This window comes from Falco punctatus (genome assembly GCF_963210335.1).
Source record: "Falco punctatus genome assembly, chromosome: 10".
Classification (NCBI taxonomy): domain Eukaryota; kingdom Metazoa; phylum Chordata; class Aves; order Falconiformes; family Falconidae; genus Falco; species Falco punctatus.
The window spans coordinates 27,817,391-27,831,123 of NC_137590.1; the positions used below are offsets into that span (position 1 = coordinate 27,817,391).

At 37.8% G+C, this 13,733-nt stretch overlaps 1 long non-coding RNA gene across 1 annotated transcript in view; it reads left to right on the forward strand.

Moving 5' to 3' along the window:
• Positions 1-13,733, forward strand: part of LOC308070600 — a 101,571-nt gene that overhangs the window by 52,963 nt on the left and 34,875 nt on the right. The gene's annotated exons all lie outside the window — the stretch shown is intronic.

The window sequence follows — 13,733 nt, forward strand, 5'->3', positions numbered from 1 at the left end:
TGGTATGGTCCTGTGCCAGGTATAATACCTTTTGGGAATACTAAAAAAAAAATTACGCATTTTGGCCTCAAAAGATAAGTGGACAGCAACAGCAATTTTCTATAATGTTGGAAATATCGCAGTTTCTATATCCCTAATTGGAGGCTATTTGTATTTTTTGCTAGTTCATGTGAAGATTGTAATACAAAAATCTGAAACCATAAACCATCCATCAGCGTCTGTCAGATACTCGTCCTCTTAGGAACAGGAGTCTCCACATATATGAGTACTTAGGCTATCCATGCTCCAAAGGGTGATTCTGCAAACATGGCACTAAGTAGCACTTTCTTCCTAAGCAGTTCAGATACCATTGTGAAATTTGCTTTGTGGATGTTATCTGCAAAGCTGGGGTCTGGCTGCATGGCAAGTCCAGTGTAAAAGCTAAGAGCTGGATTGTTTCATCATGTTCATTGTCTGTGTATGTTGGAACCAGTTTCTTTTAAGAACAGGAACTGTTTTTCCTTAATGTTCAGGAACTACTGTGTGTACACATTTGCTACTCAGCTGCAAACTGAGTAACTCCTAGTTTACACAGTATTTCCAAAAGTATTCTAGCACATTGTTGTAATGATACTCAGTGCTGCACTAAATCAGAATAGCTGATATGTTAATTAACTAGAGCCAGCATTAGCTCACAATAGAAAATGGTACCTATTACACAGCAGCTAGTGTGCTCTGGGAAGTAACGAATTCCATTTTAAATCTGCTCTTCTGCCTTTTATCTTGTGTATTTTCTGCTGTGTAAAGGCTATTTTGGAGGTTATTAGTGGACACATTCTCAGTCTCATTCACCTCCCAGAGCTCTCTGCAGCAGAGCTCAGCTTCTAAGACCAGCAAAGCTACTGAAACTCTGGCAACAGCAACCTGCTCCTACAGTAAGTGCAGTACATCTGGTAGTACAGAGCCATTATTTTGTAAAGATTCACCTAAACCTTTGGGCAAACTGTGATGCTGTAAGGAGCAATCTTATGCTGGAGTGGATGTGTAGAAATGTTCTGCTTTAGAAAACCTGGGCTTAACAGGTTGACATATACTTGACAAAAACGTTAGAAGGAAAGCAGATCTGATTCAAAGACCGGTGCAGCCGTGCAAACACGTTTTAAGCACAGTGGATGCTGGATCAGGCCTCTGAAGTCCTTCCTGCTTCTGAGGTTTTTCAGGCAAGGCTTGGAGCTCCACCGCACACGCTGTGGGTGGTGAGAAATGGAAGAAATTCCCATGTTCTGGATTTTAGAGCCAGGTACTGAAAATCAGACATGCAAAAATCAATCGGGAAGTTTTCGTATGAAGTACTGAAGAGTGCTTCAGTGGGCTAGCCTTAAAGGTAATAGCAATAGGTTTCCTGTGTTATTATTTTCCCCTCTAACAGCCTTTGCAGCAGAATCTGTGTAGAAGAAACTACGCCTGAAAGAGATGTGTGAAAATGAAGTATATCTGTGGTATATTTGCCAAAATTAAGTATATTGTATGTACAACAGTACATACAATATGTATGTTGATGTACAACAGTACATCACAATAGCATTCTTTTGCCTTCTTGATAATATAAACATTTCAGTGACATAAAATGCTAGTTGTTGAGCTGACTGACTAAGCGAAGAAGGGCCTCACACTTTTCAGCCTCAAAACTTCATGTAAAAAATCAGTTTTCTTAAATAACTGGATATGTGTATCTAGAATGTCAGTATTAAGTTCAATGAGGACCTTTCAGATAATTTAATGCACTTGTACTCTTGATAAGTGTTTTTTATTTGGCAGTGAAACAGTTGTAGGAACAAGGATTAATCTGTGTGTTTTGTGAAGAGATTACACTTGCCATTTGTTGCATTTCATGTTTATGTTGGAATACCTCTGACGTTAGGAAGTAAATCGAAAAGACTTAACTTTTAAAATGACAGCTGAAGTCTTAACACTGAAAGCTTTTTGATGATTAGAAGACGTGTTTTCTCTTGAAGAGTGATATGGGAAAAGAAAAAGTGTTAGTGCGATTCAGGTCTCTGTCAACATTTTAATTACACAGCTCACAGGTTTTAGTCACTGTGCTTAAGCCTGGCTTTGTGCGTAGCTTTTATTTAATTCCGTTACATCATTTTGTAGTTACCTACTGACCAGTGGGCAATGTCACACTAATGTAGTACATAATAATGTTAGTACTACTTGGGAGCAGGGTTTGTGGGGTTTATTTTGCTTTTGATTTGGTGGTTGGGGGGTGTGTGTGTGTGTGTGTGTGTGTGTGTTAGTTTGTTTTTTTAGACACAGTGAAGGGGAAAGATTTCAAGGTAAATTCTCAGTAGTTGGCAGGCGTATGATTATAAATGTTTTGTCAAGTCCTGTGTAAACTCTTACTTCACCTATTCTGTTCCTGTGTGACAAGTTCTATTTTGTGTAGCAATTTGAGTGGTGATAGCTCTGTATGTGTTTGGTCCCATGGTTGCGTTTGTTGACGTAAAATATTGGCTTGCACACCTTGTGAGGAAAAGGTAAGTGTCTTTGATTTCAAGGGCTAGCTCTGTTTGTATGGAGCTGATGATAACGCTTTTAACCCCTTCAACACCTTTCTTGTAAGGACCCACCATGATACAGATAGTTTCTCTACTTGGCATGAAGCACTGTGGCTGTTGTAAGAATAACAGAAACAACTAACTAATCTATCCACCTTTCAGGACATTGTTTTTCAGCAGGGTTAATACATATAAATAGATGTATATACATATATGTACTTGTCAGTCCCTCTTGTTCATGTCTTACAGTCCTGAAAGGCTGGAAACATCCAAATTTAAACCCAGTAAATACATTGCTAGTAGAAGTAACAAATACAGATTTAGTAGCTTACTAACATTTCAATGTAGTTCTTTTACATACTAAATTCCACAAAATTATATTTATAAACAGGATATAAAGATGCTTTTGCCAAAATCTATCCAAGAGTGATGGAAACTGGTCAAAACTTGGAAGTACAGGAGAATAATGACAATTTACTACAGCAGCTTAGAGAAGTCAGACTTGTCATTGTGATGACATGGGCACATACAACTTTCATTTTCACAGACTCGCTGGAGTTGCTTGTAGCACAATGCGTTTTCTAATTCATACTGTCCTTTGTGTATTTATTTTCTTTCCTCCTTTTTCATTGCCCTTTTTCCTTTCTTGTTTCTTCATTTCAATGTCACTCCAACTTTTTCTGCCCAATTCTTTCTCCCTCAATCTTTCTTTTTCACTTTTCACTCCCTGTTTCTAATTTCGCTTCTAGAATTGTTGCTAAAGTAATGTAGAATTCGCAGAAACTAAGGGCTTATTTCTGTCACAGAGTCTATTTCCTGCAAAATAATAATATTTAAAGATCTAAGATTTGCTTTAAGGATATAGAGTGTACCATTCAAGTCACAAGGACTAGAAGATCAGTTCAGGACATCACAATATCTCTAATCTAGTTTTCTTTTGTGATATCTTGATTTGGTTTTGATGTGAAAAGGCTTCCTCTGCTTAAGCAAAACAGTTCCATAGGGAAGCAAACCGTTTTGCCATAGCAGAAGCGTTGTGGTCCTGGTGCTTTGCCTGTGCCAGGGTCTGGGAAAGCTAGCTGCTGCTGGGAGGGGGGCAGCACCTAGCCGGGGGTAGCTACTGCTGGGGAGGCAGAGCCACCCAAAAGCCATGCTTGGTGCCCAACCCTTCCCACCATTGTACCTCTTCAGCTGGCTCAGTGTTGTTCTCGATTCCCTTTCCTTTTCCCGTTCCTGCCAGAAGATCTGGCTGGCCCTGGTCCCATATTCTCACGCAGGCTTGCTTTGCTGCAGAGGAGCCCTGAGCCGATGCTGTTTGTGTTGGTTGCTCAGTGGTTTATGTGAATTGAGTTACTGACCTTTCTGCTTCCTCAGAGGCAGTGATTGCTTCACAGCGGACATCACCTTGTGAAAATAACATAGCTGGGAGCTGTAGGAACTGAATGAGTGAGCAGGAAAACTGGGTGAGCTTTCGGTTCAGCCCAGGGTGATACAGCCGGTGTGTGGGAACCATCCTTTTGCCTTTCCTCCTCTTCAGTGCTAGAGGAGTCCTGCTGCTGGGGTGATGTCTGGGTTTTGGCTGGGGTAGAGTAGCTGGTGCAGTGCTGTGTTTTGGATTTAGCATGAGAATAACATAGATAACACACCGATGTTTCTAGTTGTTGCTAAGTGATGTTCGTACTAAATTAAGGACTTTCCAGTTTCTCAGCCCCTGCCAGTGAGAAGGCTGTGCAGGCATGAGAAATTGGGAGGGGACACAGCCAGGACAGCTGACCTGAACTGGCCAAAGGGATATTCCATCCATGGGACATCGTGTTCAGTATATAAAGCTGGGGGTGTTGGCTGGGGCCTGACGATAGCTGCCTGGGGGCCGGCTGGGCGTCAGTCAGCAGGTGGGGAGCGATTGTATTGTGCATCACTGGGGGATTTTTTTTTCCTTTTGGGTTTTATTCCCCTCTGCCTCTCTCTCTCCTGATTACAGTTGTTGTTGTCATTATTATTAGATTTTAATTATTAAATTGTTTTTATCTCAACCCATGGGTTTTACCCTTTCTCCCAAATCTCCTCCCCATCCCTCTGCGTGGGGGGTGAGCGAGCAGCTGTGTGGTGCTTAGCTGCTGGCTGGGGTTAAACCACAACAGGCGAGCAGCCTCGCAGAGCATGCAGTCAGCGCCATGTCAGTCAGTGATGAACTACAACATACAACCTCCCTGGTCTATAGATAGCATCATGCAGTACTGCCACCAGTAAGGATATTTCCATGTGACATTATTTTATAGATTTTCTTACATGATGTTTCAATAAGAGGTTGGGCTGACTGTTTTAATATATTTTTATGATGGACTGAATGATCAGCTACAATTTCCTGCAATTGCCTGTAGTGAAACCTTGGACTTAAGCAAGCTCTTCTCAATTGCCCCGCTTTCTGAAGATTTTCCAGGAAACAAATCTGTTTATATGCATCTATCTTATACTCAAGGAAAAGAACAAGTTAGATCTATGAGGAGCTGAAAACCAAAAAATCCTCCATGCTCTTATAATAAAACAAGAGCAATAACCCAACATTTTGTGTAGTGCAGAACACTGCTGTGGCCATTTGTTACTAAATATTATGGAAGGATGCTGAGGGGTGTACATAAACCAAATCTGCTTATTTTCCAATAGTAGATCTCGTAGTATTTTTCTTGGCAATCATACTTATCCTCCTCTTTCAGACCATCTTTTTTTTTGTTGTTTCTAGACAAATATCTTTGCTGCTTCAACATACAGCTATTTATTTAGTGGATTCTTTTAAAATGAGTTAACATTTCTTGCTATCAAAGTTGGTACACTATTAAAACTTCCTTCAGCTAGTCGCTCTGATGAAAAAAGTGTTGTTCTCCTTCCTACTCTGAGGTTTTTCAATGATTCATTTCTCTTTGGAAGTATTATTGGGTTTGATCTCATACTTAATTTGCTCTGCATTTCTCATAAGCTCGCAGAGTGCTGAGAGCTTGCTGGTTTCAGAAACGTGCCAGTGTTAGTTTTGCATTTGAATTGGTTGCTGTTTACAAGCCAAATGCTAACGGAGCTGGTTGCTAAAGCCTCACTGTTGTCTTTTTGGGAGGATTTTTACAGCCGTGTCAATGGATATCGTGATACCAGGCTATAGTGTGCACAGCAGAGGTTACACAAGTGATAAGGACAAGACCTTCTGGAGTTATAAGGCCTTTTAAGAAAGGCTTCCAGCACCTTTCAGGCCTTGACAAAGCTGCTCACCTGTGAAAGCTTTACCAGTAGCAACTTGTTGGAAGGAAAGCAGATCCAGGTGACTATTGTGTAAATGTGGGGAGACCTTGTCTGAAAGGTTGTTAAAGGGAGAGAAAATTAGAAGAGGGAAAGTAGATGTTTTAGCTTGTCCTCATTCTGGGGCTGTTTGTACACATGTATGAGAGAGCTGTCCGTGAGAAATTGAATCCTGAGATAATTTCACACTTGTGACTAAATGTATTTAATTAAAATTATTTATTGTTCTTTCTCCCTGCTCCCACAAACACATACTCAGTATCTTTATGTGACTGTTAAAGGGTCATTAGAGTAGAAAAGAAAGCATATGTTTTATTCCCCTGACTATTGGGGGAAAAAAACTGGCTAGAATTAATAAAAATGCCAGGTTTCAGATGTGCTCCAAACGACTGGGGATATGCAAATGAATACTGATGGGGAAATGGCTTCAACTTGTAACTGTCTGTTGGCTAGAGCTGTTTTTCAGTTCATTTTGATCATAGATGTTTTGAAGAAACTTTTCTTATTACTGCATATTTTAAGGATTTTTTGGAGAGATGATACGAACTTTCTTGTAGTTTTGTTGTGTGGGGGTGGGTTTTTTGTGTGTATGGGGATTTTTTAAGATCTACTTAATTTCATCCCCCAGTAAGATTCTTTTCCATCTGGGTGGTCTTAGTTTCATTTTGAGCGAAATACAGTTTGCTATTCTGACCTATTCAAGGAAGTGTCTGTGCGTGCATATCACATCACACACAAATACCTGTATCAGTCTTAAGGCAGAATATCAGGCCTTACTTTCCAAAATCTCAAAATTAGAAGATGCTGCTCCTTCAGCCCTAGTCACAAAGCTGAAATTATTTTAGAATTTCCATTACATCTGTATCATTGAGAATTATTTTTCTCCCTGCAACATGGAGAACTTGGATATGAAAGGTCTTCATTCCTAAAAAGAATTTTGGTGAATTTCTTATTTATTTGATTTTGAGGGGGCAAAAATTCTTAAGTAAATGAAAAAGTTGTAAGATGTAATTTTTATAATAGACTTCTAAATAAATGCAAAGGTATTAACAAGCTGATTTACCTGGGTTTGGCTTTATATAATGAAATTATAGTGAGAGAACACCCGAAAGGTTACCTTGTTCTTTTTTTCAGCATACATTCTGAAAGCAGAGTTCGGTCAATGTCATTTAGTAGCAAAGTAGCTTTGCCTTTTCTACAAGTCCCTACTCTTCTTGTGGGTTGTGGAGTACGCTTTTTGGCCAGTTATCTTCAGACAGCCATGAACTATAAATGCCAAGTTACCATTCCCTGAGTTAAAACAGTAGCTTCCTTTCACTTTTTGTTCCTGCTCATCTTGCATGTTTTGTATAGGGCAGATGGTTGGGAAAAGGAGGAGCAGCTTAAAGTGTGCTCAGTATCCACTGAATTAAAAAATTACCCTTATCACTTAGATGAGTACAGTTAAAGCGTGTTAGCCCGCTTAGATTTCGGCTGTTTTTTTGAGCTGTGCAATGTATAGCTGCAATTGTGCAGAACTGTAGATGTAACATTCCCTGAGAATTCTAGTTTCAGGTCAATAACCTTGTCTCTGTACAGTATATAAGAATTTCTATGTATGCTATTTCAGTAGCCCTTGGTAAGCTGAAATCAATATGGGTTCTGGCACTTTTAAACAATATACTGTATAAGAAACCATGCAAGGCAATCTCTTGGGGGTTTCTTTTTTGTTGTCATTTGAACTATATGTAACAGGAACCACAGGGAAAAAAACCCAAAACTTTTCAAAGAACATATTCACTAAAGTGCTTGGTGTGATTCAGCATTGCCTTGAAGGGCAAAAAATATCTTAAAAGTTCAGGGGGAAAGAGGGAGGTACACAGAAGGATGATTGTACCCAGTCATTTGAGACAAATGTCAACAACTTCATGCTACATGAGTCAGGTATTTATGTCATAATGCTTACATTAGAGATAAATAAGTGTTTTCTTTCAGGTTGAGGATGTATACAAAGTATAGAAGGATTAAATCACTGGCTACGATTACTATTAAAAAATATATATGTCGGGTACAACAAGATGAAGCACTACCTGCACTATCTTATTGTTTGTATCCCACAGACAAAAGTGCTTCTATCTGTTGATGTTAAAATGAATCATGGCATTAAACTTACAGAAGCAAAGTGAATTTAAACAAAAACACCTGCTGTTTATCAGACACCTCTAAAACCTTGTGTTATGAGGAGGTGAAAAGTAGTTAACAGCAAGTAGAAGAGAGTGCTCTCTTATCTGGTAATTCTGTTTCAGCCTTGTACTAGCAGACTTGGACACTATCATTGTGCAGAGAGAGAGAAGATAGTTTTTATAGCTCTGAAAGGGTGTTATACTATGGTAGTAACTACTACAACATAAAATATTTTTTTTCATGAGAGTGGTTTTTGAATCCTTTTTGTTGTATTCCCAGCCATATTCATGCTGTGCCCTTGGGATGGTTATTCTCCAACAGACAAATGTATGGCTTGCATGTCTGAAGCAACTGTGAATTTTTGGCAACAAAGCCGTTTTTCTTGCATCAAGTGAATGAGTTATATTCAAACAAATGGCATGGTTTTAAAGATAGGTGGTGTGAAGCAGTGCTCTGTAAATTTGCTTGCTTTTGGGTAACTGATGACTTCCCACTGTATACGAGGTATGGAGTCATGGGAGAGCCGTCCCTGCAGACACATTCTTGTTCACAGGGCTACGTAGGTTTTGGGTGTCTTCACAGAAGTAATTTCAATAAACATGCATGCAATCTGAATGTCAATCTGGTATTCTAAAAAGGGATGTGAAAAAAGCCCACTCCCAATTCCTTTGCTCTGGAGTAAATATCAAGAGATTTAAAGGAAAGAGAAGGGAATGCTAACGTGAATCTGCAGGTTCAATGCTTCAGATTGCATCTGTGATTCCCCGTCTGAAGTCACTGTCCTATTGCTCAAAATGTTTTCTATTTATTAATCTCCCAAGAAAATGCTTTTCCAGAGTTAATGCTTCAGATCAAATCTGGAATAGGCATTAGATTTTCTTTCAGTGAGTAAGAAGTCACTTGATATTTCAAAAATTCTGGTAGCTGAGGGGATAAAAAAAAACTCATTTGAATCTGTAGATTTTCTTTTGTGAAATATTGGAAGGCAGTCTGTGGAAGCTGGTACTGTCCTGGTTGGAAGAACCCTATGATTGTTCTCATGGTACAGCTTTGACTTGTTCACAGAAAAGTTTTTCTATTTCTTATACATAGAAATATTTTACCCTACTCTCTTTATATATTTTTAAGGTGAGGTTGGTTCACCACCATCTTTTTCCCTGGAGGCTGTGAATAGTTTGGATAGTTTCTTAAAAAAACAGATTTAGTTCTCAAATAGTAAATTTATATCTGTATAGGCATTCAGATCACAGTGTCTGGTGTTTGTCAGTGCATGGGAAAATAAGGGATCCATAAATTCATAACTGAGAAAATTCACCCCATCTTTGATATGATTTTTTTTTTGAAAGTGAAGAATGAATGACTTCATTTCCCTTGTGGAACTTGTCGGTTCTGTAATACAAGTGCTTTCCCTAAGTTACTCATACTACTTTAAGAAGAAAGATCAAGTAGGGACTTGAAAGGAGATTGAAATGAGACTCCAGTGACAAAAGCATCTCCCATCAGCATAAACAAACACAGAATTTTGGTAATAAGATAATCAATACGACAGTCAAATGCATTGAATTGCAAATGCAACTGATCATAAAATACAAATTGAAGTCAATCATTTCTATTCAGATTTCTGAATAACATCACCTAAATATCAGAAAGTCCTTCCATATTTATTTCATTTGTGAAGGTGAGATGGATGAATTACTAACGTGTTCTTTAAGAAAGATAACTTTTTTCCGTAATGATTCCAATCTCAATGGTTTGAAAGCAATCAAGATTGTGTTGCTTGCTTCATACTCTTCTTCTGTGTACTTTTCTGGGTTTAGAATTTCTCACTATTTTCTCTGTTTAGCATTCCCAAATATTAAGCGTTTTTCCCAAACCGACTGCTGTAGTGCAATCTGAAATATAATTTTCTATATTGGAATTACAGAAAATATCATCTATATGTTTTCCAAGTGCTTTGCAATGTAATTGGTCCTTTCGTTGTGATTAGCAAACCTAGGAATGATTTTCCCTGCAGATAGTCTTGAACACAGAAGCTATAAACTCAAGAATTCTCATAGCAATCCATTTACTGTTAATGTTCTCCTGTATTTTGAAAAAAAAAAAATAAAATATCCTATTAGGTGATAATGGAAAAAAACCCCAAACAACAAGCTCAAAATCAGCTGAAGTGTATTTAGAGACGGGTCAGTTTTTAGAAGGAAAATGATAAATTTTAGACAGGTTGCAAAATTAAAGGCAGTGTGTGTGTATGGTGCATGTTTTAGGTTTTTGTGTGGCTTTTTTTTTTCCTCATTCATCACAGATTCTGGATCTGAGCATTAGTTATGTTTATCCTTTAATCCTACTGTCTGGGTTTGTTTATGTAAGATTTATTATATAGCCAGGGTGGGTAGTTAAATTAAAAATAAAACTGACCCTCAGTCAGTGCAAGAATACCTAAGAACAGATTACTTCACTCTTACATAATGATTTGAGAATAAATTTGTATGAGTTGGGCTCCATATTTCCTGAGTCAACATGAGACGGAAATTACTCTCAGTTGTAATTTCTTTTTTTTTTTTGCACTTAGCTTTTTAATGTATGAACAGCAAAACAAGGAGGAAGAGTAGCTGTGTACTTTTTCTATAAATATCTTAAGATAGAAACTCACTTAATGACCATGTTTTATTGTTCAGTTTATTAAAAAACTATTATAATTGAATGTACTTACTACTGTCTGTGTACAAACCTCACCCAATAGGATTTTTATTGGTTCCTGGTAACCTTTACAGAAAATAGTTAATAGATACCAGAAGCATACGGTTTGGGTGAACAAACATGAAAACCATAACATTGTGAGTGCTCCCCCTTTTTTTTTTGGACACAAAGCTAATTTTAATAGGTATAAATTGTATTAGGAATTGAATGTATTTACCTTAAAATAATTGTTGATATTACAGCTTGTTCTGCCAGGGCTCTGTAGTTTGAGGCTAGGGTCCTGGTGCTTTTTGGCTTGGTTTTTTTTTTTCCTCTTTATTTCATGAATGTGCTGAAGCAGACTGGAAATAACCACATTGCCTAGTTGTCTGGGCAGTGACTGAAATAATAGTTGTGGAAATCACAGAGGTTTTTACTTGGTGTGCATTTTGTATTCTGTACTCATAGGGCAAGCGTAGAAAAATTGTGGTGTGTTTGTCCTCATATGCTGCTAGGAGCTACAGATTAAATTTATCCTGGTTTAAAAGACCTACTTGAGGGGTTTTTTTCCTCTTTAAAATCCCACTTAAATCCTGTTTTAATGTCTTAAGTAGGATTTAAATGATGTCTAGTATATGCTCTTTGTAGAGAGGGAAAAAATGATCCTATAGGTTACTAGGAACATAACATTTAGCAATTTCATCAAGCCATATGTAACAAGATTTCAGAGCCACTGATGGGATAACCTTTTGTGAAATCCTAACTGTATATTCTTTGATTAATTCTTTCCACTTAATTAAAAAAACAAAGGAACTCAAATGGATAAGTGACCTAGCTTAGGGTCTTAACCAGTGGATATTACTAGCTCTGCATATTCTCTGACTAGTCCTTGTGACTCCCTATACTCTTAGTTAATTTTAAAATGTTTTGTTTCATTTTGAAATAATTCTTTGGGAGGTGTTTTATTCTTTGGTTTTAACATTGCCACTTGTGAAACACTCATGCAAGCAAAAGGCAAAGTAAATTTAAATCTGCTGTAGCAGATATAGTGAAATCAAAGCTGTTTAGGGGAAAAAAAAAACCACAAAAACAACAAGAACAAAAAAAACACACCAAAAAAAAAAAAAAAGCCAACAAACCCAAACACCAAAAAACAAAGCTGAGGAATCTTGCCACCCCAGCTCGCTTGCTTTGATCCCTCTATTGGCTGTGTATTTGTATAATTGTTCATGAACAATCTAGGTGGAAACGTCAGTTTTCAATTGTTATATCTTTAACAGCAATGCAAAGAGGTTAAAAATCCTAGTGATGACTCTAAATCTGAAAGCAAAAGTTTAGTGGTGTTACACGGTTGTTCTGAGCCATGGTATTGGTTGTATAGAGGAGACGTAAGCTTATCCTGAAAATATGTTTTCATTAAAGTCATGTTTCTTTGCTGTGAGTGCAGCAGGTTTATCGGGTAATGTGGGTGTGTGGTCCTGTGGTTAGAACAGGAGAGTACAAGTAGGACAGGAACTCTGACTGCACCAGCTCTGCCATTAACTCTCTGTGATCCTGGGCAAGCCAGAAAACCTCTGCTGTTTGTTTTGCCCCATTCACACTGGATAAAATGCTGATTTCAGAATGAGCCAAGAACTTTAGTTAGCAGACATTTGATTTGCTTGAGAGTCTCAGAAAAGGGATACTATGGAAGCTTGAAAATACACTGAATTATTCAGCTAGACTACAAAGTTTTCCAATACCCCAGCACAGTTATGCAGTGAAAGATCCTGCGTTCTCTTGCTGTGTCAAGAGTAGGTGGTTTTGGCTTTCAAAGGCCAGAGCAGTGTTTAATTTACAGTTTTAAATAATTAAATATGAACTCATACATCTGTACAGTGTATTATTATTATAAAATATATTTAGGATAATATTAAATATTTTTTTTGTCAGCTCACAGTTGGTTTATGACAAAGTCTGAATCTAATTCATTGCTGTCACAAGCTTTTTAAGGTGTGGTATGAGTGCAGGTTTTACTTAATTTCCCCCCTTAGGCAAAATATTTGTTAGTTAATTATGTGTAATAATTTTCTATCTTTTTTGCTCATCTTGGGAGCACTAACAAACAAATCAGGACATATGTCTGTCAGAAGCAGCATGAACTGACAAAAGCAGAACAAATCAGTGGGTGGGACATGTGGCAAACGTTTTTTTGAGGCTTGGTATTCAGAGAGATTTGGATAGCAAGACTGACTTTCTGCACCTGAAACCATTACTGAAGTGATGAATCAAGCCTGAGGTGTAATTTAAGGGACGGTAGTTTTAATGCAATGCAACAGCCCTACTAGGAAAATCAGGATTTGGGGGTCTCTAAGATAATAATAGTAAAAAAAAATCAGAGTAGGGTGGTGTTTTGGTTTGGTTTCTTTTCCTCCATGAAATATTCTGCTGAAGTGGAAAAAATACATTTAACAAAATGGTCATTTAAACATTATTTTGGTCAAAGCATAACATAAGACAAAGTCAAAGTCATTACATCAGCAAAAAGAGGATTAAATTTATTTCATCTTTGCTAAATACAAATGTTGTGTGCATGGGGAAAGGGTTGCTGATACAGATTATTAAAACATGGTTGTAAAACATGTATTCTCTATGATTGCCTTTGTGTGCTAGTTAACGAGAAAAGTGTTGCCAATCGCCTTACAAAATTGGGCTTTAAAACATTAAAGTTTTAAAGTCACAGGGAGTCTAGCTTCTGTATGGGCTACCATTTGTAATGTCTATGTTTGCACCATGTGTAGCAATTGAAAGCAATTTGGATTTAGAAGGATTGCACTCTATTACCTCTGTGACAACAGGAACTACAGCTTCAATTAGTGGTCAAGCCATTACAGGAGGCATAGTACATTATTGTGAGTAAACACAGGATAAGGCGGGCTGTGTTTGGCCTTGAGGAGCTTAAAACTGAAAGACAGGCTGACAAACCATGGGCAAGATAACAAGGTCTGCAGGCAGTAGGTTGATATAAAATGCAGATGTATTTGCAAGAATAAAATTGTTTTATTTTCTGTTTTGCTTTGTCGTTTCCAG